This window comes from Paramormyrops kingsleyae, chromosome 24 (assembly GCF_048594095.1).
Source record: "Paramormyrops kingsleyae isolate MSU_618 chromosome 24, PKINGS_0.4, whole genome shotgun sequence".
NCBI lineage: Eukaryota > Metazoa > Chordata > Actinopteri > Osteoglossiformes > Mormyridae > Paramormyrops > Paramormyrops kingsleyae.
The window spans coordinates 5,451,021-5,458,121 of NC_132820.1; the positions used below are offsets into that span (position 1 = coordinate 5,451,021).

The following is a 7,101-nucleotide window of genomic DNA, read 5'->3' on the forward strand; positions in this document are numbered from 1 at the left end:
ACCCTGTATCAGGTCCTGATCCATCAATCGCAGTGTGTGTGCATTTATATAATACATGGGTGTAATGGGGTTTCCATGATCTCCCTGAAGCTGGAATACGGCCAAAACATTTTTATCCCAATATCTACAGTATGTATATGTATCCAATTTTGCAAGTTGTCGCTTTCACCTCTTACCTCACTATGGCATCATAGCCCAGTGGGCAGCTTTCCCTGCATATGGTCCCGGGAGACGCCTGAATGGCAGCCTCGTGCAACTTGTTCCTTCACAGCCTTGAATTGGCTAAAGCGCATAGGAAAAGGTATAAATTTCTGACGTTGAGAAACCAAGGCCGCGGACCATTCATATGAAAATGAGAGCCCCAGGACCCGAGCAGGCCGCCCCTAGATAATTGGATGCTTCCATCACAATAATTTCCCTCTTTCTTGCTGTCAAACGTTGCGCCTTCAGCTGCAAAACATTTCAATGGAAGTCAAGGTTCCTGTAATCGATGTGCTCACACTAGATTTGGCTGGGAGTGGTTTGGTCTGATGGTAAAGAACCGCCAGTGGTTACTGACTCGAAATACACAACTCTGTTTAGTTTGAAACCGAATGCCCTGATCCCGCTCAACCGGTGTTACCTAGCTAGTTGTACATAATGAAAATTGGTGAGCATGTGAGGTAAATCTTGTACAAGCACATTCTGTTTGTTAGTACATGTACATGCGTGTTTTAGACTGTTAACCTCTTATTTTTGGACCCTTTGTTTTTCTTCTTCTCCTTTTTTGCCAGGCCGCCACTGAACATAAGAAATTGCTCTGAACGCCTTGTCTAGGGGGCGATGCAGTGGTTAGCACCGTTGTCTCCCACCTCAGGGACCAGGGATTGGATCTCTGCCGTAGCTCCTTGTGTGTGGAGTTGGCATGTTCTCCCGTGTCGTCGAGGGGTTGATCCAGAATAGAAGTGGTTATGGAAAAATGGATGGATTTGCCTAGGGGGATGCTCCACAAAGCAGGATATCTCAGGTAGCTGGGTTAAGTTGAGCTAGAATTCACGGTCATCCAATAAGAGTTTAGGTAAGGAGCACTCTTATTGGACAATCATGACTTCTAACTTGAGAAATCCTGCTTCGTAGAATACCCCCCAAGTTTAATAACCTCCTGGGATAAGGACCAGGTCACTGTGACCCTGTGTTGGCAGGTGGTAACAAAACCTGGGTGTGCAAAGGGGAAACGAACAATATCTGCAAACGGGAGCATTGTGGGGCTGGAGAACTGGCCTCGTATTTTTTTATACAGTACACCATGCAATTCAGGTGTGAATAAAATATGTGTGATGTTGCTGGCTGTTAAAGTAATAGAACCTTCTATATCAAGTTGTTTTTATTTTCGTCTTAAACTTCTGACACCTTTCACAAAACATTTTTAACAGTTGTCCCTGAGGTGCGGTTGTTTGGCAAGTTCTTAAGATAAATTTGAGTCTTTTCTCAATCTCGGTATGGGAACTTAACACCACTGCTACTTGCTAAGTGCTACCGTTGGCCATCAGGTTTGCCAGTTAAATTTGGTCTGTCTGGTTTCAACTCTAATTTCTTCCTGTAAACAAAACAACAAAATAGAAAGAAAAAGTGACATATGTTGCTATGATTTCAATTCACGGTTTCTTTTTTACTACTTCAGCATTGCCAGTAAATTTTGTTACGTATGGCCGTGCACGTACGTAAAACATCACTTACAGACCCTGTGTCTGTTTTTGTGAGATCTTCCCTGCGTTTCTAGTTTCTCTGCCCTGATAATTCATATTAGTCAGCTGTTAAAAAACACAAAACAACAACAAGCTCCTCATTCCCTATTTGCATCAATACGCTAATATTTTTTAAATGATCACGAGGAGGCTATTTAGAACAAGGCGCCACGCTGTTTAATACAAACACTGCATTACGTTCTGGAACAGAATGACCCTCCGTGTCGGGGGGCTGCTGCCTTTTGTCCTTGATTTATGAGTCACCTGACCGATAAATCTCCTTATTCCCCCTTCTATGACGCCAGTGACCGATTTATTACCCGTGCTGTTAGCATCGCTAGCACTTGTTTCACACTGTGCTCCTTTTTGTTGCCTCCTGAAACCGCGCTCTGCTGTTTCAGCCAGTGCATTCGTCTGCCTCTTGGCAGTGTAACGTGGATTTTGGCAGGTCATCCATACCTGGCATAGTGGAAGCTCAGCCAGCCCAGACTTAGCCACAATAAGCACTGTGCGGATTAAAAAAAAAATAAAATAAAAAATCCTGCCCTGCAGTGGATGCTGACCTGGGGAGGGGGTAACTGGATCGTTTAGTTTCAGGTTTGTGTCTGTGGGGCAAACCTACTTTTTAAAATGCTTTACAGTGTACAGAAAATAAACCCCGTGTCTATTATGCAAAGCATGAGATATATATTTTTAATGTCTTCAAGAATCTATTTGCTCATCTGTATATTAAGAAATTATCAGCGTAATACATTTATGTCTTTTTAAATTATTTATTTTTTTGTTCTGGGACTGGTGCCAGTAATCGGAATTTTTAAATGTGTCTCCAGGAGGGAATAAGCAGGTGGAACCAAAACCAAGCTGCTGTTTCACCTGCGGTCTTTCCCATAATTCCGTGCACCTGCGCAGGGGATGCATTTCACAGCTTGAATACTAACGCCGGGACCGTAGGGGAAACCGCGTCCTTCATCTTTCCCTCTTTTGAGACGGTCTTCGGCAGCTGCGGGGCTTCACAGCCGCCGTTGGCGAACAATGAACCGCTCGCCGCGTCCCCGTCTGTCCGTTTCCCGGGGCTAATGGCTGTCGGCCGTTAGTCGGTGCCGAAGAGCAGGTCAGCCAGACCTTGTGGCCAGACGCTAACTGACAGCAATCGAGATTGTTGTTGAAGACGCCCACGCTTCGATGGCTGTATGGCAGTCAGACAAATGTGCCATCTAGCTGACGACGCCAGACGCTTCCCAACAAGTCTCTGTGGCTCGATTAGCGAATATCTGGGTTAGTGCATTGCATTTCAACACAACACCAGATTGTGAAACTGTGTGTGTGGGCGGGGGACAGATATACATTACATTGTGGGGACCATTCCTTCGGTCTCTACGAGAGGAATAAAATTTTATAAAAATCTGTGACTGCAATCAAAAAACTGAAAATGTCAAAAGTGTTGTATTTTGTTACTTATGGTTATAGGGCAGGGCTGGGTAGGGGTTAAGGTTGTCATTGTTGGGATTTGGGTTATGCCCATAGAAATGAATGGACGGTCCCCACAAAAATATGAGTACAGGTCTGTATGTGTGTGTACGTGTGTTTAATAATGTAACATTCAAGAGTTTGGACACACCAACCCATATAATGTAGAGAACAGTTAAAAAAAAAAAAACATTTCAGAATCATTAAAAATACATCAAAACTATAAAATTAATGGATTTATTCACAGACCAAAAAAGTATTAAACTAAAAAAATATATTTGACAGCAGGGGGTGGGGTTCAAATCCCATGGTTGGTAGAATGATCCAACTGTGGGTCCCAGAGCAAGGCCCTTAACCCCAATTGCCCCAGGCACTGGCTGACCCTGCTGTCTCCTCTATGTCAGGTTCATGAGATGGCCTCCTGGGATGCTGTTCCAGCCTTCCTGAAGGAGGTCCCACATATGCTGAGCACTCATTGGCTGCTTTTTTTTTGCCCTTCACTGTCTGGTCAAACTCCAAAACCATTTCTACTGTGTTTGGGTCAGGTGACTGGGTCATGTGACGTGACACTCCAGTCTCCTTGGCAAGTAGTGTCCAAGCTTTGGACTGGTACCGTGTGTGTATGTTCGCATATATACGTATATATGTAGCCAGATATGCATTTATTCACCAGCTTATATTTAGTAACTGAAACCAGAATAATCGTACAATAATTTAAATGTTGCATGTTAATGAATTGTTAATATTTATGGGCTGTGCAAATGCACCTTGCTTTAGGTTTGAATATCGTAAGTAGAACTTTAATATTATAGAAATTGGATTTTCAGTTTTACGTTCAGCTTTTAGTCTGTAGTTTTGTCTAAATGTCATAGGTGTATATTGTAAATAACGTCCATTTTCTGATCCCGTAAACATTTCATTTCTCCAGTGTCTGATCTCAGGATTTGCAGCTGTCTCTGACAGTGTTCTGTATGTGTGTTTTAATTAGGACACAAACGCATCTTCATCCTGCTGATATTTTAGCAGCCAGTGCTCAGTACTTTGATACATAATGAGTAACATTTCAGGAAAATGCCATTGTGTGTTTTTTTATATATTTTTATTAACCCTTGGGATTTGCTAAAGTTTTTCCTGGCTTATGTCTGGATATTTCAGCAGCAGGCCTAGCCTGTCTTAGCATGCAACTTTCGCATCATTTGCATTGTGCATTTAATGGGTGTCCATATTTATATTGCATTGTAGACAGTTCTATAATTCCCTTGCTTGCCCCTTTCTGCTGTTGTGTAAACTAACATAAATACAAGCTTGTTAAATGCCTTAATTAATGCTCGAAGAACTGCCCTGGTACTTTGGTATGTTTGCAAAATAATAAAATGCAATTGTAATCTCCGTCATGAAAAATGTAATTATCTAGCCTGTTTTAAAAGCTGTTTGATAATGGCAGTGCAAGTACATCTCCAAATACAAATTCCTGAATTCACATAATAAAGAATATTCCACTATGAGAACATAGGTGGCGCTCTTGTGCAACAAATGGCTGACGCATGGCTTGCGAACTGACTTGCGGGAATGAAATCAGGGCAGATGCTGTGCAGACCTTGTCCCACAGTGAGGTCACACTTGACAGACTTGGGGAATCAAACCGGAAATTATATTCTCCAAAGTGGAAAGGCTGTTCCGATGAACACTGCTTGCAGTTATTGGTGAGAGTGACTCACACAGAAATACATGGTAGCTGCTGATGAATCTGAAACTGCAATGAGTTTCACATGACATGTCTCAAGCTCAATGCAGAAAAATCTAGAACTCTATTTGTTTTGATGCACAGTTAAAAAAAAAAAAAAAGCAGAACTGTTTGGTATTCAGATTTAGTGTTTGTTGCAAATGGATGTCATTTGTTATGGTATTGCATGCATTAATTTGTTGCTTTGTTAGACATTAATCTCTTCTGTTATAGAAACACTCCTTAATTTGAATCAACATTAAAGCACAAAGTCTAAAGAATTTGGCACAGGTTGTACCTGTCACTGCATGCGTAACTTCCATTCATTTTCCATACCCGCTTGTCCTTTAAGAGTCACGGGGTCCAAACCCTCTTCTGGAAGAGGCAGGGAGTAACCCATGATGGGGTGCCAACCCAACACAGCGCTCCCCCAGCATTCAAACTTGCAAACAATTCAACTTAGTGTGTTTTAGGGCTGTAAGGAAGCTGGAGAGCTAAGAGGAAACTCCGCAGCGACACGGGGAGAACATGCAAGTTCCACACGTGGTGGTAGGAAACTTCTGTGTTGGCCAGCTTACAGAAAATCCAGTTTAATAATCAACATCATGTTGAGTATTGCATTCCTTTTAGTAAGTGACACACAGATAAATTCAAATGTAATCCAGTCAGTAAACAAATAAACCAAGTGTAATGCTGTAATATTCAAAATAAAGCTCCAGCGAGTTTCATTTGTAGACGCTCTGAAGAACAGAACTGTGGTTAATCAGCAATTCAGCGCACGGTAGATAAGTTAGGGAATAGGGAACAGTGCCTGTAAGCTGGTTACAGTGGTTGTCTCCCAGTCGGAAGGGTCTTGGAGACTGCAGCTGATTGTAACAAGAACCTGTGGTATTATGCTGCGTTCCATTTGGACTCGGAAGTTGGACATTTTGAGTTCCTAGTGGGAAGTTTCAACTGGAACCCCCCCTGAAGTGAGAATTCTGGCTCAGAAGGTCAGAGGAACCTCTGCAACCCCAACCGCAGAATTCAAGATGGCTGCGCCCTTTACCGACAGAAGTTAAAGCCGTAGTTATACACTGTCTATTAGCACTTATTTGTGTTTCATTAAATTGGTCATACACTCAGTAATGTCCAACCGCTATCTGGGGACTTGTTGCTATAATGTTTGTATGTGTAAAATACTGCGTAATGTGTTGTCGCTAGCTACTGTTGCTAACAATGAATAACAATGCTGGCTAGAACTGGGGCCTGTTTCAGAAAGCAGGATTTCTTGCTTAGCTGGATAACTTGTCGGCTTTAAGGTTGTCTGGGCTGAATGTAAATGAAAATTTAAGCCGGCAAGTTTTCCAGCTAATCAAGAAATTCATCTTTTTGTAGATACAGCCTTTGCAACTGAGAGAGACTGAGTGAGTTCTGGCCGTGTTGTAGCACAGTGATGGGTAGCTCAGATTAATTGTCAGGGGGAAATACTGTTTTAATGGTGCTAGCCAGCAGTAAAATGTGTTTTGGTTACCGGATTTTGACAGGTCTGACCGATCAGCAGGCCTTCTGTTTGCTGGCTTTGTGTTATTTAAACGGCCGAATCGCACAAGTCAGGAAGACGGGGGGATATTTATACTGTATGGCTGAAGTGGATGAATTTTTCAAAGTGCAGGAAACGGAAACCCAGCTAATTAACACAACATTGTCACGTTTTGTTTACCCCATGACTGAAGATAACTGTATGTATTATACAAGTGCAGAAGCTAAAAAAAAATGCAAAATTATTTCATCCATCTGTCTATCTCTCCTTCCGATAATCGTTTAACCTGGTCATAGTTGCTGGGGGGGTCGGGTCTTGTCTTTATTCAAAATTTATAAACGGTATTTTATATAATAAAGACAATTTTATACATTTTCTCAACAATCATTTATCAGAAATTGGACAAGTTTTTTTTTCTCCCATTTTAATAGTAATAATAATCGATCCTCTATTGTCCCCTTGGGGAAATTCTTTTTACGCCTCCCTCAACTTGCCCTTTGCAGAGTAAGTTGTCCGTGAAGGGCAGCCACCCATAGCAGCGCCCAGGGAGCTGGGGGTTAAGGGCCTTGCTCAAGGACTCGCAGAAGAATGTCCTGGTTCACAATTATTCAAACCCCAAACTATTCATATAAAATCAAACTAATTCAAATCCATATTGCGATTAT

At 42.1% G+C, this 7,101-nt stretch overlaps 1 long non-coding RNA gene across 1 annotated transcript; it reads left to right on the forward strand.

Moving 5' to 3' along the window:
- Window positions 1-2,559: 2,559 nt before the first annotated feature.
- LOC140582376 (uncharacterized) lies at window positions 2,560-4,094 on the forward strand. Its single transcript, XR_011985317.1, has 2 exons — window positions 2,560-2,999; window positions 3,596-4,094. It is a non-coding gene; the product is annotated as an uncharacterized lncRNA (long non-coding RNA).
- The last annotated feature ends 3,007 nt before the right edge of the window (window positions 4,095-7,101 follow it).